At 42.7% G+C, this 27,611-nt stretch overlaps 1 protein-coding gene across 1 annotated transcript in view; it reads right to left on the bottom strand.

Moving 5' to 3' along the window:
• Positions 1–27,611, bottom strand: part of SAMD12 (sterile alpha motif domain containing 12) — a 397,021-nt gene that overhangs the window by 194,615 nt on the left and 174,795 nt on the right. The window lies entirely within an intron of this gene.

Below are 27,611 nucleotides of genomic sequence, written 5' to 3' on the forward strand. Positions count from 1 at the left end.
GAGAGCAGCTGCAGACTGTGAGACAGGAGTCTCAGGGTGTGCGTGCCTGCAGTGTGCAGTCACCCAGGACCCCAGTCAGCCCGGCGTGGCTTCCTTTCAACCTCTTTCCTCCCCTGGAAGGTCGCAGGCTTCCATGGTTCCTGCGGTTTCCATCACATTCCCAAATTCTCCCGTCTCTGTACTTGCCTTGAAATAAGCATAATTCCATTGTGAGAGCTGAATGCAAGATACGCAGAGAATGGCTGTGGTTCAGTGGCACAGCACCACCCTGGGCTCTTGCCCCCAACACTCCCAGTCATCACACCGCAGATCTTTTCTCGATTGATGAAGAATGCCCAGAGGCAACTACGTGTGATCAACGGTATGTCTTTGGTATAAGAGTATATACGTTTCAGAAGATAAATGGTCTACCTCTTCAAAGAAGAAACTCAATAGCCAGAGGAGGAGTTGAGGAGCACACGGAGGATCTCATGGACAAAATCTAATTCACTCTTTTCCTTGGATGGTTTCTACAGTGCCACGCAGGTCCATGATTCTGAAAATATCTCTATAATAATTAGATCATATCCAGGAGTCAATGTCCCCTTGATCACCTATCCCACTCCCTCCCGTTGATCACAAAATATAAGAGTGTCACAATAGGTATGGTGCTGTTTGTTTATGCAGGTATCAGGAGAGCAGTATGTAGTCAATCATCAAGCACATCATTTTTTTTTTGCAATTTCTATTGTGACTCTTTGCTGCTTATCATAGAAACCCAACTGTCAATTCAACACACATTTATTGAGTCTTACTACATCCTAGGTTAACTCATTGAGCCCTGCAGTCAGCTGCCTACACAGGAAGGAATCCAGGAGGGGAAAATCAACTCAGTCTCAAACAAGCAGCACCAACTAAACTTGCTGAGATCCTAAATCACTATTCAGGTGAGCTGGGCTGCTGGGCCACTCAGCGACTCCGAGATTGTTGGAGTAGAAAGAAGCTCAAGACCTTCGCCTGGATTGTACTCCTGGCCTTTTATTTATTTTCTTTTTCAAGTGTTTGTTGAACACCATGAAATGCCTAACACTATTCTGGGTGCTGGGGCTGTGGACAAGGGGTGTCTTCTGTCTTCACAGACTTTACCATTTAGCCTGAGAGGCAGAAGATACATAGATAAGCTGACACCTAGGGGCAGACGGGGGCCCATTGGGAGCGTGGAGCTCTTAGAGAGTTCGGGTGGGTAGAAAAGGGCTCTCAGAAGAGGTAACCCTGGAACATCTAGACGTGTCAAGGCAGTTAGGGCAATGGCAGGAAGGCTAGTGTCAGGAGGCAAGGTAAGAGAAGGACAGGAGATGAGGTTTGAAGGGGGGCAGGAGCCGGACCGGACAGGGCCTCCTGGACTGTGGTGAAGAGTTGGGGTTTTATTCTGCATGTGAAAGGTTGGAGTGAGGGATGACGTGGGCATGACTGCAGTGTACTGAAAGACTCTCTGTGGTCATACGTGGAGAACGGATTAGGGGTAGGGAGGAATGTGTAAGAGCAATGAGAAGGGTCAGCATCCTGCCACAGGAGTCAAAACAGGAAGTGATGGTGGCTTGGACATGGGTGGACGTGAAGAAGTAGAAGGAAGTAGTAGAATTCTGGATATATTTTAAACAATGTTGGGATGCCCCGAAGTGGGTCTGAAGGAGAAGCAGACATCAGAAATGACTCGGTTTTTCCACTGGAGTCCCCAGGGGCAGGGAGCCTCATTTCAAGGGGCATCATTTCAGCCCAGGAAGTTGAGTCACGGCTCCAAGAGAGGATGTGCTGGAGGGAGGAAATCCCATTGGTGTTACTGCTGTTTTTCCTTCTGAGAGCATCTGGAGTCTGGAGAAGTGATGAAAAGAAGGACAATTAGAATATTCTTCTTTCTTCCCCATAGTGTTTTGTTCCCTGTTCTAATGTGTTTTTATTGATTGCAGAAAGAGAGAGAAAGGGAGAGGGAGACAGAGGGAAACATCGATGAGAGAGAAACACTGATCAGCTCCCTCCTGCACGCCCCCAACTGGGGATCAAGCCTGCAACTCTGGCAACATGTCCCAACCAGAAATCAAACTGGTGAGCTCCTGGTGCATGAGGCAACACTCAACCAACTGAGCCACACTGGCCAGGGCACCCCCATAGTGTTTTCACTCCTCCAGCACCCTCCTCAGAGTCCAGAGCTCTGAGTTGACTGGAGGGGTAACGTGAGCACAGGCATGTCCTGTGGAATGTAGAGAAATAAGAGGACCCTCTTATGACCCCAGCTCTGTATTGCTTAGCCCCAAGAGCTGTCTTCAGTGCTCCAAACATTTCTCAGGACCCCTTATAGAAATTCAAGCCAGGGAACACTCTGTGAGGAAGTTCACCAGCAGAGACATGGCTCTGATGCCCTGCTAACCATCTTGGAAAATTAGAATGTCGCTGCAGTCGGAGCTGGAGTACATACATAAAAGCTTCATTGTGCGTGACCCTCCGCAGCACCAGCTCCGTTAGAAGGAGCTCTTTCCCCGCCAGGTTCCCCATTGTCACAGGCTCCCTATTGTGGCCTGTGGCTGGCACACAGTGATGCTCAAGAAATATTTACTGAATGAATATACTTGGTGCCGGAATGAATGTTGTCTTCATTATTCACAGACTAATGATCACAAGGTCATTAAATTCCCGTCTTTTCTGATGCAAGATGCTCGGTTGGAAACTGACTCGTGAGGACGAGGTTGAGAAGGCGCAGGGAGCAGAGGGCGGGGGCTGCGCTGGGCTGGGGGCAACCGCGGACACACGTGCCAAGCGAGGGCGGTGGGGACTGTGTGGCCACCTGAGCACTTGGTCTCTCTGCAGGTGGAAAGCAAGACAGTGTCTTGTTCTGTTTCTAAACAGGCAGCACGTGAGATGACAGGCTCTGCTGGGTAGAAGGGCAGCAAGGACAGGTGAGACCCGATGCCCTCGGAGTGGACTCATTCCCTCCTGTTGCCATAACAAATTACAAACATGGCGGCTGGAACAACAGAAATGTGTTCCACGTCGTTCGGAAGCCCGAGGTCAGCGTCGCTTTAATGGGGCCACACGCCCTCCGGAGGCCGAGGGAACATTCCCTGCAGGCTGTCCCATTCCTGTGTGACCACGTCACGCTCATCTCTGTCTCTGCCTTCACATCATCATCTCGTGTGTGTGTGTGTGTGTGTGTGTGTGTGTGTGTATCTCACCCTACCTCTCTCTTTAAAAAAAATTTTTTTTTTCTTTATTGATTTCAGAGAGAGAGAAAGTGAGAGGGAGAGAGAGATAGAAACATCAATGTTTCTATCAAAGAGAGAGAACATCGATTGGCCGCCTCCTGCATGCCCCCCACTGGGGATCGGGCCCACAACCTGGGCATGTGTCCTGACCAGGAATCGAACTGGCCACCCCTTGGTGCATGGGTCGACGCTCAACCACTGAGCCTCACTGGCTGGACACCCTGCCTCTCTCTCACAAAGACACCTGGGATTTGATTTAGGGCCTGCTGAAATAATCCGGGACAATCTCCTCATATGAAGATCTTTAACTTAATCTCAACTACAAAGACCCTTTTCCTTCTCAGGTGATGTTTACGGGTTAAGACCAGGTATCTCTGGGCGGCCACTGTTCAGCCTACTCCAGCTGGAAGGAACCTCTGGGATTTCTGAGAATGTACGGCCCGGGGTTCACGGTGTCCACATGGAGAATGGAGGTTCAGGGCAAGTGACTTGTCTAAAACCACTCAGAGAGCAGGGGGAGACTTAGGTCCAGTTGGGTGTCGCCGACCTTCAGGCCCAATCTGGTCCTTGCTCTCTGGTTCAGGTGCCCCACCCCCGTTGGCTCAGAATTGTCACAGAAGCCCTGTGACAGCTTTTCAAGGTGCAAGCTCACGTGCCATGAAGCACAGCGGGACACCGCAGGGCTGGGGAGTGTGCCTGCCGCCCACAGCCTGCTGGGAGGTCTTGGTCCCACAGCAAGTGGCCGGGAGTCCGCAGCTCCCAGGAAGAGGCTCAATTACAGGGCCTCTTCCCGATAGAAACAGAGGTCACCGTACGGTTCCCCAAACGAATGGCCACTGGTTTACTGGGTTAGCTCTGAGCCTGCACCCAGGTAAAGGCCTGTAGCCCCCAGCGGGTAGAAGTCCCTGGCTCCACCCAGTCCCAGCTGGGCCAGGGAAGCCGAGGGACAGGCGCTGGGCATGTACCCAGCGTTCTACAGCCTGAGCCCGTTTCTTCATCGCGCATTATTCCGCCGTGGGAATTTCTGAAACAAAGGAATAAGGAGAGAGATGTGATCCCAAAAGCATCGGGCCAGGAGCTGAAAGGTAGAGATACACACCCAGAAAAGCACATCTGAGTCTTAGTTTCCGCTTCTGTACAATGGGGATGAAAACGATGCTGTTTCATAGGGCGACTGTGAGGATAAATGACGGAACACACACACCCTGCAAACTGGAGGCGCTATCAGGATGCGCTGTGGGTAGGACAGCCCTCGGATGGCTGAGGATGCTTCCTCCGTCTCTTCCTCCTCCTCGGCATCACAACAATGATTTTAATAGCAAACATTTATTAAGTTGTTATGATGTATTAAACACTGGGCTTTACATGGACTTCCTCATTTTCAACAATTCTCTGTAGATATCATTCTTAACAAAAATCAACTAAGAGCTCCTCTCCACAGCAAAAGGTCATATACTCACTGGACTGCAGATCTGGGGTACAGATATACACAGGGGCCATGCTCTTCACCCCTCCCTACTCTGCTGCCCAGGAATTCTTCCAACAGACCGTATGTTCTCCCCGCGCCCACTCCTGCCAACTCTCGCAGAGGGAGCCCCGCCAGGCAGGTGGAAGAGAGAGGGCTGGGCAGGGTCACCGCGCCTGGTGACGTGAAGGTGAGCAGGGCAAACACTGGTTTGGGGTCACGGTGCACACGGACGGTCCCTCCGCCTCTGGTCTTCACTCCAAAGGCTCCTCACCTGGGGGGCCTTTCAAAACTTAAAAAAAATTTTTCCTGTAGCTGTTTTCACTTTTAAAGTGCTGTCTAACTTTCTTGCTCATTAAGTTTATTTTTTGTTTTGTGACTCCCTTCCGCCTCCTCGCGCGACGGAAGACAGATACGAGCCGGGCTTCGCTGGGTTTCCAAGCACCGAGCCAGGGCCTGACCCAGCGCAGGCACTACCCGCAGTATTCGTTCAATTAATGCGGGTGTGACCCAACGGGGCCAAGAAAGACTCCTTCCTGGAAACGCCAGGGCTTCTCAGAGACAAGTTATCTTTCTTTCTTTCTTAGATCACGTCTTAAGGGACAATATAAGTCTCGGCTTGCTGTCAGTGACCGTCTCTACCACCATATCGAGAGAAGTTGCTAGAAAATTAAGACAACAGGGAGACAGAGCTGAGAGTCAGAAAGAGAAAAAGGCGGATGAGCGAAAGGAGGGAGGGAGAAAGAGAAGACGATATTATTTGATTTCCTGAATTGAGTCCCCCCCAGAAGGCAGACACCCCTGGATTTCTCACTTATGTAAGTCATCATTGGGGGGGGGGGGCATCAGTGAGCTGAGCACATTTGCAGCACTTGTACGCAAGAGAACCTTGCCTGACAGACAGACGCAGGCTCACAGTAATTCTCCGTGGACTCCCTGTGTGTCTGCTTATCCCCATTTCAAGGAGCCCATCCCGTGTAGTTGAGTCAGAAGGATATGAACCTATAGAAATTTGTTTCCAAAATGTTAATCATTGGCAAATGTTGGTATTTTAATGATCATTCCTTACAAATTACTTGAATACACCTCAATTCTGATTGCATTCGTCCAAGTTTGGTGTGCACAGGGCAACCCCCTAATCCGATTCTACCAGAGGTCACAAACTCAAACGTCAGGATAACGTAACAGTGTGACGAGAACCACTCTAAGTGTGATCGGATTAGGTGGGCCACAGTGCAGTAGACCATTTTTTCCCCCCTAAAATGAGCAATTCCCTCCTGTCTTTGCTATGCTAAACAGGCTGAGTGTTGCCACTTCTAATTTTAAGAACTGAAAATCCACAAGTCTTACAAAATCTCCCAATTTAAAATCTGCGCATTTTCCCATCCTCTGAGAGCCAACTAAATCATGTATACGGGTCATATCTGGCTCACAAGTTGCCACTTTCAGCACTGACTTTCTGCCCCATCCCTCTCACTTGCGATGGAAAGGGATTCGGGCAGCCTCACCGTCAGGGTTTCAGCTGACTTCAGGGTGGACTTCGAGCTCTGTGAGTCCATTCTGTAAAGCCCATTCTCAACCAGCAGTCCATCGGTATACCCATTCTCAACCAGCAGTCCATCTGTGCAGCCCATTCTAAATTAACAGCGAACCAAGACCAAGGGTAGTTGAAGACTGGCCTGATTATTTTTAAAACCTAGACGTGCATTGCAAATCCATCCTCCTAAGGAACCCCAGCCCACTGTCCAACTTCCTAGAGGTGACTGCGAGTCACCAGTGCCAGAGCCGACAAGGACTCTGAGGTCGGCCAACCCATTGCGTCATTTCCTGGCAGGGATGTGCACAAAACCTCCCAAGACCAGTGTCCCTTCTCACTTCCACCTGAGAATACAGCTCACGCTTCCTAGCCCGAGAGCCAAGGCGCTGCCTCGCTCGGTCCCATTTACAATGACCGACCAGCAGTAAACGGCGGGCCTTTCTCTGTGCCGAGCGGGAGAAGGGTTAACGAATATTTGCCTTGTGGTTACTGCAAGTAATTTACCATACTGATGATAACTGTGATAACTGTAGATGGATATTTTTGAACCAGACTTAGGTAAAAAGACTGTTTTAGACCATCTAGGTTTTTGGCTGGATATAGTCAAGTGCTGATGATATTAATAATTAATTCCCGTCTGAAATATAAATTCAGAAAGAAATGATATTACAGTGTTTTTTCAGAGAGAGTGAGAGGCGGCCCTGCACTATTTTTTCTGCCCTTCGAGAAAGAATACACGGCTTTCAAACAGTCAATTCAAGGTTAAATCCTTTTACGCTGTTGGTAGTACACAGAATTACCAAATCTTCTCCAAAAATTAATTGAAGAAAACCCTAAAACGTTTTATTTGGTGATTCTGTTTCAGTCCCTGGGAAGCCTCAGTAATTACTTCTCTTGTACCTCAGAGCAGATTTTTCACGCGAAGAAGTCTGGTACCAACACAATACAGACCATAGCGGAAGATTTATGATATCATAAACAGCCTTCAAGGTCTTTTCTGTTTTTGATAGGTAGACCTAAACCCTTGGTACGCTGGTGTTTACTTGTCAGCTTATTTATGCATTGCTTTGGGATTCTCTGTTAATCGAGTGTCACCAGGTGAGCAACACACTGTGCGTTTGACATCTTGTACAATTAATTACCAAGAAGCATGCAAAGAGCCTATTGACAGCCTGCTCCTCCCCCAGATGGTCTACTGATTGCCGCAGCAGCCAAGCACACACGGTATTCCTGTGCTGAAGTGATGGGCACAGGTGTGCTGGCTGCCAAACAGGAACTAACTTAAACTAGTGACCCATTTCCAAACTAGTCTTTAAAAATGTTCAAAGCCACGTTGACTTTCTCTTCCTGATTCCGAGGAATTGTTTTTCCTTTAACTTTTAAATGTTTAACTTTATTAGCACCAGGGATTTTTTTTTTTTTTTAGTAGCAAAATGAACAAATGAGGATTGTCCCAGCTCCAGCTACATTCAGCAAAAGAGATGGAAACAGTGTTCTTGCTTCAGGGAGCTAAAAATAATTACCTGCAGCTGTAAGGTCGGCAAGCACGGAGCAGCCTAAAAGCAATTACAGTATGTCCTCATTTAACGTCGTTGATAGGTTCTGTGACTTTAAGTGAAACAATGCATGATGAAACCAACTTTACCATAGGATAATTGATGTAAACAACAGTTGCGTTCCTATGGCATCTCATCAATTTTACAACGAAATATAAAACCTACAGCGAAGACCACGAGGGCCACGAGGTCTATCAGGAAAGCCCTGGAGAAAAGGAAGAGGCCTTGGGGTTGGAGTTCAAAGTCAGGGCTGAATTAACCGGTTATTTGCTACATGGTTACTGTGATGATCACCTCACCAGGCTTCGGTTTCTTCGCTTGTAAATTGGGGATGGAATGACACCTTGTCTCCCAAGTTGTATTGATTAAGTATTCTACAAAGTAAGTAGAATTGGAAGTGTCATCGCCACTTTTAGGAAATCGACCTAAAGAAAGGTAAAGGGCCCACCCAAGACCCTGAAGGGAGTTGGTGTGTTCATTCCAAAAGCATGTCGGGGGCACCTGCCGGGAGAGCCTCCTGATGGGGACAGTGGGAATCCTTTCTGAGGACGAAGGGTGACAAGGAGAATGAGGTTCTATTTACTATATGCCAAATTTCAAAAGTCATCAACATAATGTGCAAGTGGACTGGAACTTACCTGCCTAACCTTGTCCATTTTGACACTACTGACCTCAGGGGCCGGGTAATTGGGGCACTGTCCTGTGCCCTGAAGGATGATTTGCAGCATCCCTGGCCTATACCTGCTAGATTCCAGTAGGACCTACTCCCAGCTGTGTCCACAGAACATCTCCCGGTTTCTGCAAAATGTCCACTGAAGGGCGAAATTACCTCTAGTTGAGAACCACTGACGAAGATGTTTGCTTTCAACCAACTAACTCTCAAACGCTAATCCAAGAGACAAACTAATCCTTAGTGTTGGAGGGTCATGGGACTCAGGTGGGTGAGGAGGCAAACCGACACAAAACGTACTCCTAGGCAAAGCACCTACCATGTATCAGCCCTTTCTCATCCGACTTAATCCACTGTCCCATTTAGTGTACAAATCAGCCCGGGAAGCATTCTTATCTCCATCTTAAAGATGAGGAAACTGACCTTCACGAAGATGAGGTCCCTAAGCAGACATATAACGGAATAGGAATTCCAACTCAGTTCTGCAAGTAAAAAGCCCCATGATTTGATCTTGAAATGTCTCAAAGCCCATAACCATAGCACTTCAAGTGAGATTTAAGGGGCATCATGAATAAAAGAATAACGATAGGTAACTGTTTGATAAGTAACAACAATTTGAGGGAACCAAGACCAGAAACATTGTCTGACAGTTTGGCATTGCTTCAACGCTGAAGAGACAATAAAAATGCACATTTACATAATTTCCTCTTCTGTCCTCCAAAACAGACTGCAAATAAGCTCATTGAACTTGAAGTCCACAATTTGATGTCAATAGGTCACATCACAAAAAGTTATGTTGGGATAAGAAGGCAGCACGAACAGGTTCTCTTCAGTGGCTCCTTTACCTGGGCCTCCCTCGCGCTCTGCCTTCTCATGTCTTTCCTCTCTCCTTGTCTCGTGGGCTTCAAGGTTGGCTCAGGTCTTACTTCCTCAGCAGGTCATCCCTGACTCCACTGGGAACCTACAGCTAAAGTATAAGGTGGTACATGTTACAGTAAAAGTGTCTATTTCCCTACTCAAATTAAAGGTCCTTAAAGCAAGGGTGTATCTTTTCATTTATCTATTGCCAACATCCAAGATGCTGCTTATGAAGCTAGTGAAAATAATATTTGACAGTGTCAAAATGAACTCTGGGGTCAAGAGAAAGCCAAGTTAGAGAAAGTGGCAGACCCTAAGGGTAACCGTCCCTTGTTGCATTTTCATGTACATTTGAATTTACTGACTTTCCCATGTCCATACAGCCAATACCTTGACTTTGCAGAAAGGCCTGTAGGTTTGCAACAGCTGTCTAGTAGTCCAGGCTAGCGATGGTGCTAATGACTTTAGAATGTGGGACATGGATGGATGACAGCTTCATTATAATGCTGGAGCAGGGGGAAGGTGGGAGGAACAGATGAGAGGAGAGGGGAAGGGTCTCACGCTGAGATGAGCTGGACCACTCCTGAAGATTGCCCACACGGGGAAGGGGAACAATGGCTTTAAGAGGATGAAGGGACTGCCCATGGAGTCGGATGCTTCGGTGCAAATCATATCTCCGCTCATTATATGTCATGCTACCCTAAGCCAGTTACTTGACCTAATTTAATTCTTCATTTACCCCTCTTACCAATGGGTGTGATAACAGGACCTCTGTCACAGGAGTGTTTGTGAAGGTTAAATGAGATGGTACATGGAAATCACTTAGCACAGTACCTTGTACATCATAAATAAGCTTTTAATAGAAGTTAGCAATGAAGGATGATAACGTAAGTCCTAGGATGGAGGGCTTGCCCAGGTGACTCTATGAGGTGCAATGTGACCCCTTTGTTATCACAGGTGAAATCTATGGCACATCCTTATTATATGGTACAGCCCATTTATATTTATATACATTGATGCCTGTGTAGTGCACTCCACTCACTGTTATTCTCAACCTCTGTTTGAGAGCTAGGGTCACTTAGCTGTCCTTCATGTCCCCTTTTTATAATTCCATTATTACAGGATGTGTATCTCAGATATTTAAAGTAATCTCAAATTGAGCTTTCTCTAAAGAACTCTAAGTTGCAACAAGACATTTCAACAATGTTTGGAAAGAAAGCAAAGCAATGCTCACTTGGGTTTTCTCCAACAACCACATACTAGGGACAGTGTCCTGGGACCAAAATGCCACCACACATAAGGGTTCTCCAATCTCATAAAGTTGTAAATCGTTGTAAAACTCTGTTCACTGTGGGTACAAGTAAAAACACGCTATAATTCCCCAGCCAGCGTGGCTCAGTGGTTGAGCGTTGACCCATGGACCAAGCAGTTGCCAGTTTGATTCTTGGTCAGGGCACATGTCCGGGTTGCGGGCTCAATCCCCATTGGGGGCGTGCAGGAGGTAGGTAGCCTATTGATGTCGCTCTCTTATTGATGTTTCTGTCTCTCCCTCTCCCTTCATCTCACTCTAAAAATCAATAAAAACATATAAAAAAATGCTATAATCAATAATTAACTTGTTCTATACTTGATCATGAATAATAAAATGGACCTAGTGAAATTTGGGGAAAAAAGAGGAAGATGAAGAAAAAGTGAGATTTTTTGGTATGACATTCTCTTCTGACTTAAATTTGGCTATAAAATACTTCAGTTCACTATTAGCTCATTCATTCTTCTAGCAACAATGCAATAAATACATTATGCTTGAATTGTGTGTTTATTTTGGAAAGCAACCTGAACTTGGAGTAGACTGCTCGGGTTTGAGGCTTGGTGTTTCTGCACACTAGGGCTATGGGCTTGAGTAGCTTACTTAAGGCCACTGAGTCACAGCAACCTCATCTGTAAGGTGGGAGTAATGATTTCAGTCACTTTTTGATGTGAAAGTTAAATGAGGTAGTACATTTGAAAGTGTCTAGTACATACTACTTGACTCAACACAGTTCTTTCAAACGGAACACAAGGGTTACAAAGATGTGTGCCTTATTTGGGCTTCTATATACTCACTATATTATAACATAATCATGAATTTGTTCACATGCCTGTCTTCCCTTCCAAACTTTGGGCTCTTTATGAAGACAACGTGGGTTTCATTTAACTGAATAACTCCGGTGATCAACAGTTGGTAGATGTTCATTAAAATTTCACTAAATGAACATATGGCCCTGTGAGAAAGAGAGAAGAAATGACATCATCCCCTTTTTAAAAGGAAAAAAAATAGGCCCAGAAAAGTGAAGAGACTTGCCCAAAGTCACATGGCTAGTGACTGGCAGAACAAAGACTAGAATAAGACATCTGATTCAAATTTATGCTGCCTGTTTAGTTTTTACATTTCTATTGATTTTTTAATCCTCACCCAAGCATATTTTTCCACTGATTTTTAGAGACAGTGGATGGGAGGCAGAGGGGAGAAGAGAGAGAAATGTTGTTGAGAGAGACGCATTGATTGGTTGCCTCCCGCATGTGCCCCAACCAGGGCTGGGGATCGAACCTGCAACCCAGGCACGTGTTCTTGATGGGGAATCAAACCTATGACCCTTTGGTACATGAGCTGAGACTCTAGCCACTGAGCCACTGCAGCCAGGGCCATGCTGTCTGTTCAGAAAGGCTATGCACACTTTAGCTTTGCATTCACGTAACAATCTGTGCTCTCCTAATGCCAGCTCTTGGGCTAGGTGCGGGGGGTCAGCAGTGAATACATTCCATATGGTCCTTGTGCTCAGAGGTGCAGTTCGGTGAGGGAAGCACACATTACAAAAATACCCCAATAAGTAATTTCAGGAAAGGAAAAGAACAAAATGCTTTTCCTGAGAAAAACAGGGGAAACCCAAGTTAGATTGCGGTACGGAGAGAGCAGATTTGAAGGAACCTTTAGACTAAGATCTGTAGGACGATAAAGACAGGTGAAGTTTTGAGGCAGAAGAAAAAAAATATATGCAAATGCTCTGTGGAGAACAGTACATTCAGTGCAGGCGAGAGGAACAGAGAGCTGGGCTTGTGGCAAAGCTGGAGGCTGGTGGCTTGAGATGAGAACAAAGGACCTGACAAAGACAAGTTCATTCACGGTCTTGGAGGCAAATGCCTGCCACACGCTAGACCATCAATAAATGGCCGATGGAAGGGTGGGAGAGAAGGAAAGAAATAGAGGAAGAAAGACCAGAGAAAACTTTAAATCAGATAACGTTGACCACACAAATTTTCAAGAATAATCAGTTCTACCAACTGGTACAGACTGTGTTGTGCCGTGTAGACCTTCCTTAAGGACTAATGACTTTTCCACATGCTGCAAGTGAGTTTTGTCTGCTGACTGCTCTTAGCTGTTGACCCTTCTTTTCACCTGGGTTGAAAAGAGCCACCATGTCCAAGGGCATGCCCGTCTTCCTGGGAACAGTCTGCATCCAATGACTGGTGGATGAGGTGGGGAGGAGAAGGCACAAGAATCCAGCTCCCTGGGTACACTGACCCCAGCTTGGGACAACTCCAAAGGTCAATTCCAGCTCCAGAACCACATCCCTACTTTTCTTTCTGCTCAGTCATTTCATTCATTTTATCCACAGGAGCTGAACCTGAGGACACCATCCAATATATGTCCAGTTCACAGATCTCCTCCGCTTTCTGGGGAACCCAAACTCTGACAGGGTTGCACTGGACAAAGGGGAGCCTGATTCTCTGGCAGAAACCTTAAAGGTTGCATGTAGTGATTTTAAAACAGCCCAAGTGGCTTCCCTGTACCATCCAGCATGCTTCTGGGTCACCTACCTTCATAGATGTGTGTGAAGGGAATGAAAATGAATTTTTATAGTGACCTCTGCAATACATAATTAGTAAGATAATTCTGCTGCTAAAAATTCTGTGTGCATATTACCTATTGATTTTATAAGTGTGCCTCATTTCCATAAAACACTATGTAATCACAGTCTTCTTTGTATCTGAGCACTATGTAAATCATAAATACATATATATGCACACACATATATTTTCATATACACACGCACATCTATATATAATCTATCTTGCTGAGGGCTAGCTCTATGCCATGCACTAGAAAAAATGCCTGATATGAATTAACCCATTTCATTTTCTGAGGTAGGCACAAACTACTTCTATTTGTTTTTCAAAAGAGACAACAAAAGCCTAGAGAGGTTGAGGATCCTGACAAAGACATCCCAGCTAGATGAGTTGATGCCTTGGGTCAAATCCAGGATCACTGGACTTCAAAACTTGTACTTTTAATCACTAAACCATACTAAACATTAATTTGAGCAAATTTCTTATAAAAATCTGTAAATTTGACAAGAGAATAACAAAAACAAAATGAGAGACTCACTGATCCTTCATTTTATAAACTTGGGTTTTGTATAATGGGTTTCCTTGAATCTGAAGACACCTAGCAATGCAAATGGGTCACGTCACAAACAACACTAGGGAAATACAGGACATTGTCCTTTGCCCCTGCTAAGAGCTGTATCTTTTCGACAACTGAAGTGAGCTTTGCCTTTACAAATGAAATGTTTTCCTTTCTACGCAGAGTAATGGAGCATAGCGGCAGACATGCCCTCAGCTACAAAAATCTGTAAACCAACACACACTCCACCAAGTAGTGACTGTGAGAACACACACCCTCAGAAGCCAGGAGACAGCCTCTGTCAAAGGAAGGGCTGATTCCAATGAATACTGATCAGCCACTAAAAACAGAACTGAGATGGAAAAACATCTCATAACTGATAAACGTATTGCTATCATAACATCAACAGCTTGAATTCAATGAAAACTATATTGGTTAAATTAAGTCCTCTACATAAAGATGTCAAATGTTACAACTTCACGATTGCAGTGAGTAATAGCTTCAAACTGTGCCTAAACTGAAGAATTAGATGATACCATCCTTAGAAATGACTTTATAGAATTGTTAGGTTTAAAATCATAAATCTCCATTTGAACATGAAATTTCCATTGATTTGGGTTGCATCTCCCAGGGCAACATCACCCCCGTCTAAGACATCCAGACCATTTTTGTATCTTGCTTCTACCAGAAAGAATGTAAGTATTTGTAGTGAATATTCCTAGAGTTACCCCTCAATCACAGAGAGATATGAAAAGTGGATGCAGATAAAAATTTGAATTCATAATATTTCTTTCAGACTTTCTTTGATAATAAGGCAATAGTCTTCCAGCTTTATTTTTGCTTTAGGTCCTATATACTTTCTGTATTGGATTATTACAGCTTTGGGCTTTATTTGATATACAAAAACATTAAAAACTAATGAGGGCATAGAAGTCAGACCCTATGATGATTCACCTTTTATTTCCTTTTTTTTTAGAGAATAAATATTTCTTGTTGTTTTAAACAATAAGTTTTGGGATAATTTGTTATACAGAAATAGGTAACTAATATATTCGAGCGATTGCAATATATTGTTTATTAATTTCTTTTTGTTACAGGTGTTTCTCCTTTTCCCCCTATTGACACCCTCCTCCTGATCCCCCTCCTCCCCCCAGCATTGTTGTCTATGTCCATTGGTTATGCATACATGCATATAAGGTTTTTGGTTTATCTCTTTCCTCCCCACCCTCCCCCTCTTCTGGGATTTGTCAGTCTGTACCCTACCACTATGTCTCTGGGTCTATTTTGTTCAGTGATTCGCCTTTTAAATGAGGTAAGTCATGAGATTCATTGCTGGGATCGTGTGGGTGCGCGCGCGCACACACACACACACACACACACACACACAAGCATAAAACATCTAATGATATTGGGTTTGCTCAAATATCTACTAAATGTGCTTCTACATTTAACCTTGAGATTTTATTTTCAGAATGCCTTTCCATTACTTACAAATGTATCCATGTGATTTTTTTCAATCCAACTTTTAAGATGAAAGTAAGTCTTTCTTGAGCGTGATTTACATTTCGTTCATTTGTTCCCTACAAATTATATTTTAAGCTCAATATTCTGATTTATGAAGCTCCATTTCCTCGTCTTTCCGTAAGAAAAAGTCACGTTTCCAAGATTAGAGTCTAAACAACGCACTGCATATGATTATTAAAAACAGGAAAGCTCCAAGAGAAAAAAGAAATCATATGCCCACAAAAAGAAATAATTCAGTATTTCAAAATCATTGAAATTAGAGAAGGAAAAGGCTTATTAGGTCATCTATCAAAAAAAAGTACATGCACATGACACCCAGATTTAATATGCCAGAGATATTGGGTCACCCGAGGTGGCTCTAATCTTTTGATAAAGTGGTGAAACTGAAAAAGAACACTTAATAGCAGAGCCCTTAATCAAAGGCAAGTCCTCCCAGATGGAAATATCGCAGAGAAATATGTAAGACGTAGAGGAGAGGCCAACGGAGAAATGAGGCTGAACTCTCAAGGAGATTAAAGTTGATTTGGAGGTTTTCTAGATAGAGAGGAAGTCATGTATGGTATCCATGATACTGACAGTGTCCAGGGATGGGGTGTATAAGGGACCTGTCACAGCCAGAAAAGCCAGACGGGTCAAAGGCCTAAGGTGATTACTGTGTGTAAAACCCCAACCTTTCATCTACGGAATGTAACCCCCCTTAGAATCCTGCTGTTTTCCTTCTAGGAAGGAGCGAAGGCGAGGGAGTAGTAAATATTCTTCTGAGCGCGTGTTGGGAAGGGGGCGGTATGGGCGTAGGGTTGATAAAGCAAGGACATAAAGGAACAGATGTTGACATTTACCAGGACAATCTGCAGAGTTATCCAGAAACTTTTAAGTATCTTCTCATTTCACCACGTGACCTTTGATAACCCCAATCTTTGGTAAGGCATAGTCTGGTTGATCTTTTACCCTATTTCTTCATTAAAAACAAAACAATCTGACACTGGTAACTAGTTGCTACAAGCCACTTGAAAAACAGAAGCCTGCCAGAATACATAGTGAAATGGGTTCAAAGAAGTTGCTGGTGGGTAATTTCTAAAGTTGATCAGAATCTAGTCAAGAGTCCACCCACACACCCCGCACAGGGAATTGGGTACAAAGTTTCTCTCTTGGTTTATTGCATCTCTTCACACACACACACTGAGGCTGGCATCTGCGCCGCACCCCCTGGCCAGCCTGCCAACTCCTTTAACCCAGCTCTGAGAATTCAACATTTGTCCATTTCAGCCAGGTTGCTGTTGCAACTGGGCTAATGAAAACAAAGGTAGAGAGATAAAATGTGCCCTAAACTATTGAGCAAATTGGGCTAGAATTCTCGGTGGAGATGAGGAATAAGGTCTTCTATACTTTGATAAATGTTAAATGTAATATAACCTATGTGTGTGTGCGCGTGTGCACGGGTGTGTAAATTGAGACAATATAGCAGAATGGTTAAGAGTAGGGTGTCTATATCTACATCTATATCTATATCTCTCTCTCTATATATATCAAAACCTTGTCATACAACTTAAATATATATAATTTTTATTTCCCAATTATACCTCAGTAAAAACGGGATCAAAAGAGTAGGAGTTCTGAAGCCAGACTGCCTGGGTTAAATTCTAGCTGTTTCACTCACTTGCTTAATAAATTTGAACACTATTTTAAGTTCTTTTATCCTCAGGTTCTACATGTGTGAAGAAAAGGAAAGTGTAACAATAGCACTAGTTATATAATAAGGTTGCCGTGAGGATACTGACAGCAACAGGTCAGCTTTAAAGGCTGGCCCTTGACAGGCTCCTCACGATATCATGCAATATATCATGCACCCCGAGAAGGAAATCAAGGGAGGGAAACTCAGCTGAGGGAGCTGAACATCGGTGCCATTGTCTTACCCGAAGAACCTGTAACTTGAATTCTGAAGGGCAGGGGGTGATTGATGAAAAATGTTGCCATGCCTTTGGAACACAGACAGTATACTGCATTTGGTCTTCAGCAACATGATACGCTTGGTGTGATGTGTTTTGTTTGTTTGGCTGGTTGATTTTTGGTATTTGTCCTACTTGGTGTTCTCTCACATTCTTGGATCTGCAGTTTGGTATCTGCACTAATTTTGGAAAATCTTTGGCTTCTCAAAGAAAATTCAAATATTTTCTTGGCCTCATTTTCTCTTTTCCTCCTAGAATTCCAAATGGTACTGAGCACGGCTGAGGTATTTTGAGGCCTTCCTGATTTCAGAGTACCTCAATTGTTAGCCTGGAAATACAGTGAAAAGAGATACAACCAGATGGTTCTTAGATGCCATTTGAAGGTTCCGTCATTCGAATATGTACATAGTGATGCACAAACTTTAATGTTCATAAGAATTACGAAGGGAGTTTGGTGTGTATGTAGAATTCAGAAACAGGAGTTCCAATTTGGTGGATTTGGAGTGAGGGTGCGATGATGTATCCTTACCAAGCACCATGGATGAAACTGAGGCAGGTGATAAGGTGGTTGTATTTAGAGAAACATTAGCTCAACAAATGACTATTTTCTACTGGTGGCACTCCAGTAAGTTCTGTAAGGTTAATGGTCTTCTGCCTGAACCTATATTTTCTTTCATCTTAAAATTGTCTTATTTTAGTTTAAGAATGAACTGTTCTTACAACTCTCCTACAGTGGCTAAAATTAAAAACATTGACAATACCAAGTGTTGACAAGGATGTGGAAGAACTTGAACTATCAAGAACTGCTGGTCAAAGTATAAACTGGAACAATCACTTTTGAAAACTTTGAAGAATCTATTAAGCTAAACATATATAGGGCCCAGCAATTCCATTCCTGGGAATAGAAATGAGTGTTTCTTTCCACTGTAAGTCATGTACAAGAACGTGCTTGGCAGCTTTATTCAAATTAGCCCCAAACTGGAAGTCATCCTAAGTTCCGCAGCAACGGAATATTAAAATTTAAAATATAGTCACCCAATGAAATATTATTCAACGATGAAAAATCACAGACCACAGTTATACTTGACAATGTGGATGAATCTCATAGAGAAAACCTTGAGTGGAAAAAGCCAAGCACAAAATAATGTTCAAAAAAATGAATAAATCTAAGCTATGGGGGTAGAAGTCAGAATAGTGATTCACTCTGAAGACAATCAGCGGTGAGAAGGGACAAGGGATTCTACTGGAATCAAAAAAGAAAGGAAGAAAGGATGGGAGGGACAGAGAGTGGAAGGAAGAAAGAAAGAGAAATCACTTTGTCTTGGAACTTGAAAATCTGAAAAAAAAACACAAACAAAAAACACGTTTGAATGTCTTTCCAGTCCTTGCCACTAATGACTTCACAGGTTTTATTATGTTTGTTCTTAGCCATTATAGACATAGACTATAAGGAAAGCCTAGATAAATAAAATATTTCCTGTTAACAAATATTAACCATCGATGGAAATCACATGTGTAAATAGACAGCAAGGACAATCTTGCTGATTTTCTTTTGGCATTCTATCAGTCATAAAAAATATTTTCCATGGATAAATACAACAAGTTCAACAACTTCAAGAGGCGGGAGAATGTTGGTTTAACTAGATTACATAAGCTGGACTCAAGCAGATTTAAGTATTTCCCTCTGACCAAAAAAGAGTCTTCAAGAGGAAAAAGACACAAGGCCTTCCCTGAAATGAGCTGGGTTCCATATTTCTTAGGAGACAATTAGATTAACATAAACACTATGTACTCTTAAAAGAAAATAAATTACAAAATAATAAACTCAGAGGGAAAGACATTTTGCATTCATTAAACTAAGAAGAACAATGCATGAATACAGATTTCAAATTTATTAAAAAATGTTTATTCTTTTAAAAATAACTAACCAGGAAGGCCACTCTCCTTGCCTCCTTGACTAACGTCACTGGAGGGAGAGACAGTAAATTCGGTTCAGAGTGACTATTGGAAATAGTTTTCTATTGCTATTTTGATTGTCACTCTCTTCTCATAAAAGAAGCCCTTTACTTTGATGTCCATGTCATCCTCCAACTGCATCTTTCCACCTCCTTGCCTTCTTCTCATTCACCATTTCCCTTGAGGAATATGGCACCTGGATCCCAGACTCATTTTTACTGCAAATTCTATTCTCTACTAAAGAAATGAACCTATGATCCTACTATTACACTATGCCAATCACCCACCCACATAGCCACACTCTGGACTTTGTAATCACTGTGAATTATTTGAGCTCTTCGAGTTTAAACTTCACCACATCTGCCTAGTTGTCCTCACCCTCCAGCTGATTCAACCTTATCCACACTCAAGTGGCTGTACCTTAAATTCCCACATGTGCTCCCTTTCTCACTCCAATCCTATACTTAATTGCGTAACAGAGCCCCTTGACAAATCCTCAAATTCAGTGTACCTTGTACTGATGATGCAAAAGACTAGTTCACTGTCAAAGATCACACCAACCATCTGCCTTCTCAACCTTCGCATTACTGGAGAGAAGTTGCAGCTGTCTGTGGACTCTGGGCCCTGTAAGCGAAGCCATGGCCTCCATCCTTACTTGGACCCTCAGATCCACCAAACAGTTCTTCCTGTGACTCTCTTCTCAACTCTGTGCTGCTGTGACTCTAAATTCCCCAGAATCCCACTCTCCTTATCCAGTTACAACCCAACATCACTTAGAAGTGCTCCGCTTTGCAGACAAACCTGGGTCGGCAATTTTCTGCTCTAACACCAACCAACAGATTGCTTTGGGTGAATGTAGATAAGTGGCCATCTTACACCGTCCCCAAAAAGGAGTCTGGAAGAATCCAAGTGGTCTGCTTCTTTGTTTTTTCTAACAGGTTGTTTTGTAGCAACTCTGTTTCATAAAATATCATTTTTAATTTGGTATGCTAACTGCTTTTGGTTTCAAAATCTCCATTATTGGCTATGTGTCCTTAAGCAAAAATTCTCAACACCATATGCCTTAATTCTCCCATTAACAAGAACAGAAAGATAGTAATACTGCAAACTCAGCTCAGCTAATTGTTAAAGAAAATTAAAAGACTTAAGAGGCTGTCATGAAATGTAAAACCCAAGACATCAAGGTGAAATTAAAAATGGAAAGGGTGTGAAGGGGAGACGAAAATTGTTAATCTTCACTGATAAAGAAGGTTAATTTTCCAAATCAGCCTGCAGTGAGAGTGCATTTCATAGGAAAATATGCTCTAATTTCCCCACAATGTTTTGACTAGATCACTGAGGAGATGAGTTGTTGAGAAATGATGGAGATTTCTGCAATTTTCTTTTTGTTGCACATACAGCAATTTCATTCTTCATTAAACAAATAGCAAGTGCCTACTTTTTTGTGTCAGACTTTAAAAAAATTACTAATGCAACAAATGCTTACTGACTGTCCACTACGTCGACTGCTTTCATGATGGTGAGTTTGCACCCACACAGGAGTGCCTGATGACTCATGAAGGTGTGGTAAGAAAATCTTAGACTATGTGTCCACATTGATTTTCTTAAACTAAAAAAATAAGATCCATCTATTGAAAGTTTTCCCAAGAGAAAAGTGAGACTCCGACAGGCCTGATGATAGCAGTGTTGTCCACCCTCGGTAGTTTCTGATGAGTGTCCTGGGAAATACTCTATTTATAAAGTGCCCGGTTAAATACCTTTGTAGCTTATTAATTAACTTTTGTTACAGATGTTTCTCCTTTTTCCTCCTAGACACCCTCCTCCCCATCCTGCCCCACCCCCCCAGCATTGTTGTCTATGTCCATTGGTTATGCATACATGCATATAAGTTCTTTGGTTTATCTCATCCCTCCCCTCCTCCCCCTCCTCTGAGGTTTGTCAGTCTGAACCGTACTTCTTTCTGGGTCTATTTTGTTCATCAGCTTTTTTTTGGTTCATTATAAACCACAAATAAGTGAAATCATGTGGTATTTGTCTTTCTCTGATTGGCTTATTTTGCTTAGCATAATACTCTCCAGGTCCCTCCATGTTGTTTCAAAGGACACAAGATCTTTCTTTCTTACAGCTGCATAATGTTCCATTGTGTATATGTACCACAGCTTTTTTATGCTTACAACATTAAGTTTTAACTAAAACGACTTACATAAAATAGACAAGAAAGTTAAAACAGTTCTTGAAAACCAATATAATTATGAAACTGGTACTTTTTACTCCAATAAAAAACATTTAATTACCTGCACCATGAGGTAAAAGCCACACTAACATACTATTTTGACCAGAGAATGGCTTCTAAATGAACAATGATCGAAAAAGACTAATTTAAATACATATTTATATTCACTATTGTTAACTATGAATGTCATGTTAAATATTTCTTTTTGTCTTGATTAGCAAGATATCTAAATACGTTATTTATTTATTTTTAAAAAATAATTTGTTTTTTTATCACATCCATTTTTATTTCATATTTTATAATGAGTGCAATCATTAGACTATTTATTCATGAATTATATACACAAGCATATTTACACATATTGGGAACACACTGGGTATACATATTCAAAAGTGTTTTACACTGGGGTATGTGATAAAAATATTGGAAATGAATGAAAGTTAGGATGGGAAATGAAGGTTAAAAGAGAGACAGTAGTGCTAAGTCTGACTGAATACAGAAAAGCACGAACAGTCCAAGGTCAAGTCCAAATACTTCCACAAGGGCCATGAAAAATGTCTCATACGGATTACTTGCATTAATGGTCCATGTGGTAATTTCAAAATATTAACTTGAATATGTTTTTTGTGTGCGTGTGGTACGTGCCCCTAGCGGGAACTGAACCCGGGACTCTGGTCCTCAGGCCAATGCTCAACCGCTAAGCCAAACTGGCCAGGGCTTAACTTGAATATTTTAACACTCTTTACATTGAGACATAGGGATTATGTTCCCTCCCCTTGGATCTGGGTGAGTTGTATCTGTTTTGATCAGTAGACTTTGTTGTCAGTAAAAGCCATTCGTCATATTCCTGGCACTTGGGATGCTTGCTATTCTATGGACAAAGATAGCCGTCATGTAAGAAGTTCAACAACCTTAAAACAGCCATATTGGAGAGGCCAAAGGTAGGTGAATGGTTCCGCTTGAGTCAAATAACCTGAGCCATACATGTAAGTGATGCCATCTCGAACCATCAAGACCAGTCTATCTACCAGGTGAATGACCTCAATTGACATTACAAAGTACAGAAAAATCACCCAGCAGAACCTTGCCAAAATTCCTAAAACATAAAATCTCTGATATATAAAAAATGGCTTTTTTTAAGGCCACAAAATTTGGGGGGTTCTTTGTTATGCAGCAATAGATAACTACATTAAAACTTTTTACCTGAAGTAAGGAGCTAATATAACAAAAAACTATTTTCATTGACTTTGAAAATAGGTGGTGGGCAGAAGATAGAAAGACATTGAGGAAGCTCTCAGTGAGGCAAGCGAGGTATTGTTAGCAGAAAGCGAAGAAAATATTACTGGAAGTTGAAGGAAAAAAGAACCTTCCTATATAGTCTTAGAAATTTTAGAAAATGCAATGCCTGTAGTATTTTGTAAAACCTAAAATGTACTAATAAATTGAAGAACCTGGCTAAGAAAACTTCCCACACAACATCAAAAGTTTCAATTGGTTTCTTTTAACTGTATTTTAAAAGTCACAGATAAAGCGGGATGAGCTAAAAATGGAAATAGACTGTATCAAGCAGATTTTAGGGAAAATTAAGAGTCAGACGTGCTTAGTTCAAAAATAAAACGATTTCTCAACTCCTATGTCTCTCAGCAGAACATTATCAAAGTAAGAAAGGGTATAAAGGCAAAGATCAAATCTAGGATCTTGTGAGGAGGGTGTGTTCTAAGGTCAATATGAGCTCAGGGCATGAACTATAAAGCCACTTTTTAATGCCTCCAAAGATTTGAGGTGCTGTATCACAGATCATTTTCGTAAAACAAAACAAAAAGCAAGCATCAGAAGGATCTTAAAAGTGTGCATTTTTTTGTTAACTAATAGAGCTTCTAAAAAATCGTAAGGGCACTGTGCCATAGCAGTCTCACAGGGGACTCATGCTAGAGAACGCCATGTTTCAAAGACTTTACTGCATGTGGATTTTGTCCAGTAAGGTTTCTAGAAAACCCACCAAGTTTTTAAGAGAATCGTATTGGCAGAATATACTGCCAGCTAGGCCTGAGACCACTACTCAGCTGTAAACACAGGCTATTTAAGTGGGAAAGAAAAAATAACCCAAAGTGTAGTAACAGAAGTTACTATGGCCCACATTTAGGTGGTGACATAATTTTACATGTTCAGTGAGCTAAGAATGTCTTTATATTCTGAAAAGATTGTTTAAAAAAAGAACAAAATTCAACAGACTATATGTTGCAAGCAAAGACTAAATAGTTACTAACTGGGCATTTATAGAAAACAGGTAACCTTAACCTACAGGATGAAGCCAAGAAACATGAAGACTCATTCCCAGGGTACAATATGGGCCCTGATCATAAAACTGGTAATGTGACCTTGGCTATGTTTCAGAACAAATATGGACTTGCATCAATCAAGATTAACCCATGCCTGTTCCATCATTTTGGTTGGAGGTCACATAACTATTCTCTTTTGTTGACTAATCTTCAGATCAGATAAAAAAAGAACCACACCCAAGGAATAGCACCCGAGGTAGAAGTTTCATCTGTACTTGGTTTAGATAAGATCCTGGATCTTGTTGTGCCTGAGCCTAATATTACAATGGGATGGGTCGTTAGGTGGGTGGTCTTATTAAGGGGTTGAGTATAATTCACACATAAGAAAAATGTAATTTGTTCCTTGTAGAATGACCATGGTGTTTTCTAAACATGTCTCCAAATGTAGTTATACCCTTTCGTTCGGAGTGGGTCTGTGTCCTTTCTCCAGGAATCTGAGGTGGCTGGTGTGTACTCTGACCTATTGGGTGCCTCAGAGCTCACTGCATGAACGGCAAGGCTAGGTCAGCAAAGGTCATGCAGTGTCTGCTAGATCTTTTGGGAAGCTGGCTCTGGAAGGAGCCTCCATCAGGTAAGGATTTGGGTAACCTTAAGCCATCACCAAGCTGAAATGGAGGACAGCCACTCTTTTTGATAGGCCAGCTGAGCCCAGACTTGTGGCCAAGACACTGGACGTGTGAGTGAAGCTGTCTCAGACCGTCCAGACCAGTCCACCTACCAGCTGAGTACCACGAATGTCACGAGAATCAAAAGAATAGCTTGGCCAAGCCCCTTCTGACTTCCTGACCCACAGACTCTGTGAGGGGTAATAAATGGTCAGTATTTTAAGCAACGAAGTGATGGAGTATTTCGTCAAGTAGCCGTAGATAACTGGAATGTTCCCCGTGCACACGTAGAACACACTCATTGTTGGGTGGTGCTGCGGACCAAGCCATGAGACTTGCTTTGGTAAATGGAAGGTGAGCGAGTCAACACAAGCAGAGGATGGAATAGCGTGTGCAAGACTGACATTCTCTTCTCTTGTACCTCCACCATCGCGATGCGAAGAATTTCTGGGCCAGGTTGCTGGCGGGTGAGAGACGTGGCCACAGAACAGAGGTGCCAGTTGTTCCTGCCATCCTGGCCGAGTTGTCCTCACAGAGAAGTGAACAAGTCCAGGCAGGTCCAGAAGGACCACTGACCACACCTGGCCTGAGTCAGGCTGTGAACTTTTGAGCTAAATGTTGATAGTTTCAAGTCTCTCCTCTGGAGGATGTGCATGTGTGGTATTACGTACCTGTAGTAACCAGAGGTGATCAATGCAATGGGAGTTTTTATTTCAAGGTGCTTCCCTAATAAAAACACCTTGTTTCTAATTATACAGTTTTGCGCACAGTTTCTAAAACACTTGGGATATTCAACCCTCTGTTGCCCTTCCCTTCCAGAACACCTGTGCCCTCCTGCTGCCTCTCCTACTCTGCATATTCTTGTAGCCTAGTTTAAATTCTGGTACCTTGCATCAGCCTGAGTCATTCCATCTCACAATGGCTTCACCTCTGACTCCTGTAGAATTCCCTTTCTGAACCACTTCTTAATAAATTAACTGTCTGTTGCCTTGAGATTCTACTTAACTTACTTCTGTGCTTCATTGCTCCCTGTTTATATTTTAAGACCCAAGCTCCTACAGGGCAGCTCAGTTTCCTGCACATAATAGGTGTTAAATAAATACAGGAAGAAAGCAAAGGCTGAACTAGAGCTTCTGAGAGGGCCTGAGACATGTAGAAACGGTGGAATACACATTTTATAACATGGCATAGTCATTTTCTATTACTTCAAATTTGAAAGAATAATAGAATTCTTTATGGAAGATAATTGAGTAATTTGGTGCAGGGTCAGGGGTGGGAGGGAAATCTGCCGAAATCTTAGATGTTTTCAGTGATTCAGAGTCTTTATGGGTAAAAAGGTATTAAACAGTTGCTGTCGGGCTTGACTATCTGCCAAATGACTGATCGTAACGGCATAGCTGTATTTCCCAACTTGGAGGTTTTGCAAGTCATTAATAAACTGCTCAACATTTACCAGGTGTTTGGGTAAAGCATGCTTACATAAAGGGTTTTCAAATATTTATGTGCCGCAGAATCCTCCCACTGTATTAGTTAAAACAGAGGAACCATTTTATTTTAAAAGATTGTACTTCTCATGAAAGGGCATTATATTTCCAAGAATCATAAAGGTTATTCTGTATCTTCTCTTTGTCTCGACTTTTTCCCCAGGGAAATTACCTCTGAGGATAATGGGGAGGCTGAATTCAAGCAAATAATCACCTGCCAAAAATCACATTTTAGTGACAATGGACCATATCTGAATTTTTTCTTAAAAAAAAAAAGAGCAAAGGGAAATAACTTTTAATCCTTTGTTGGGAAAAAAATAAAAGTCTTTCTTTATACCCAATTTCAACTGCAATGAAGGTTAAGTACAGTTATTATCTTTCCTCTTACTTTTGCAAAAGGAGCCCGGGTAGGACTTACATCCTGACATTAAGAATGAGGATAAACATGTACTCACACTGACACAGATTTGTTGAAGGGGCAGGGGGGCTGGGGAACACCTCCTGAGGCTGCTAACAGATGAGGGCATGAATCATAGACTGGTGGCAGTATGAAATGGTAGGTTTGAACAACCCTATCCACAGAGACGTTCTAATTAAAAGTAAATGGCATTGCTTTCTTGACCTAGTGGGGATACTGACCAAACTGACCATTGCCCTTACATACACTGGGACACCTAACACTGAAACTGATTCATTTACATCCAAATACAACTTGATAGAATTTTCCAAGAGATTGCAGCTGGCTGCCTCCGTCATGTCGATTAAAACAGCAAAACTTGCATACCAAAGAGGGAAGCCTACCAGGACTGAAAGGGATGGATAAGGAGATACCCACTGAAAGTCCAAGTCCACGCTGGGAGGTGAGTACACTCCAGTTAGCTTGTGTGAAAGCTCCCCCATGAGGTGATAAAAAGAACTGCAACACTCAACTGAGAAATGACATGGGCAGCTCTGGTCCTTCACAAGAAAAGGTGAAGTAGGCACTCCTTGAGGACAGAGGAGAATGCATCCTTCACGAAGGTTTCTGTTAGAGACTATTTTTACAAAAGTGTTTTCTTTTTTGCCTCCATCTAAGGTACTTTATTGTTTAACTGGTATCTCTAGCAGGAAATAAGACATATGATCAACGATACCACCATGCTTACTCTGCACCAGCCAGGACACCTTTCAACCAACCTCAGGAAAAAACACCACGAAAAAAAAATACAGATAACTGTGCACCAAGGGTGTAGATTTCTGCCAAGAATTAGTTGCTTTCTGTACTGAGAATGACATGAGGGGGAAAAAGACACTTCTTAACAAAAGGTTATAATTAATTGAAAAAAATAATTTGGCCGAATGAGAATTTGGAGGTTCTGCTTTGTGTACAAGATGAGCACACCAGAAAGCTGGCCCTTATTGAGGCTCTGAAAGAATTAGATTTCATTCTGGTCTGGTTTAGGGTCTCCAGGAACCGTTCTTCTGTAGGATAAACAGGCTCCCTTTCCGAATGCTTTCAGAATGAGCTCTGCAGTCTGCCCCATAAGTCACGTAAGCCAGCCTCCAGGGCACACTGCACATGCAGACGCGGCAGCTCGCGAGTCGGGATCTGACTGGTGTGTGCCAGGGCTGCAGAGAGGGCTCCACTGGACCGACAGCGCCCAAGGCCTCAGGCGACTCAGACGGGTCAGCCATCAGGTTGCCTCGATATTCTTCACCTAGTGTGGCTTTCCCAGTTTCCCTTTAAGGTTTCTGGAGACACTTCTCCCAGCACAATGAAGG

The sequence above is a fragment of the Molossus molossus genome, unplaced genomic scaffold (genome assembly GCF_014108415.1).
Source record: "Molossus molossus isolate mMolMol1 unplaced genomic scaffold, mMolMol1.p scaffold_m16_p_16, whole genome shotgun sequence".
Taxonomy (NCBI): Eukaryota; Metazoa; Chordata; class Mammalia; order Chiroptera; family Molossidae; genus Molossus; species Molossus molossus.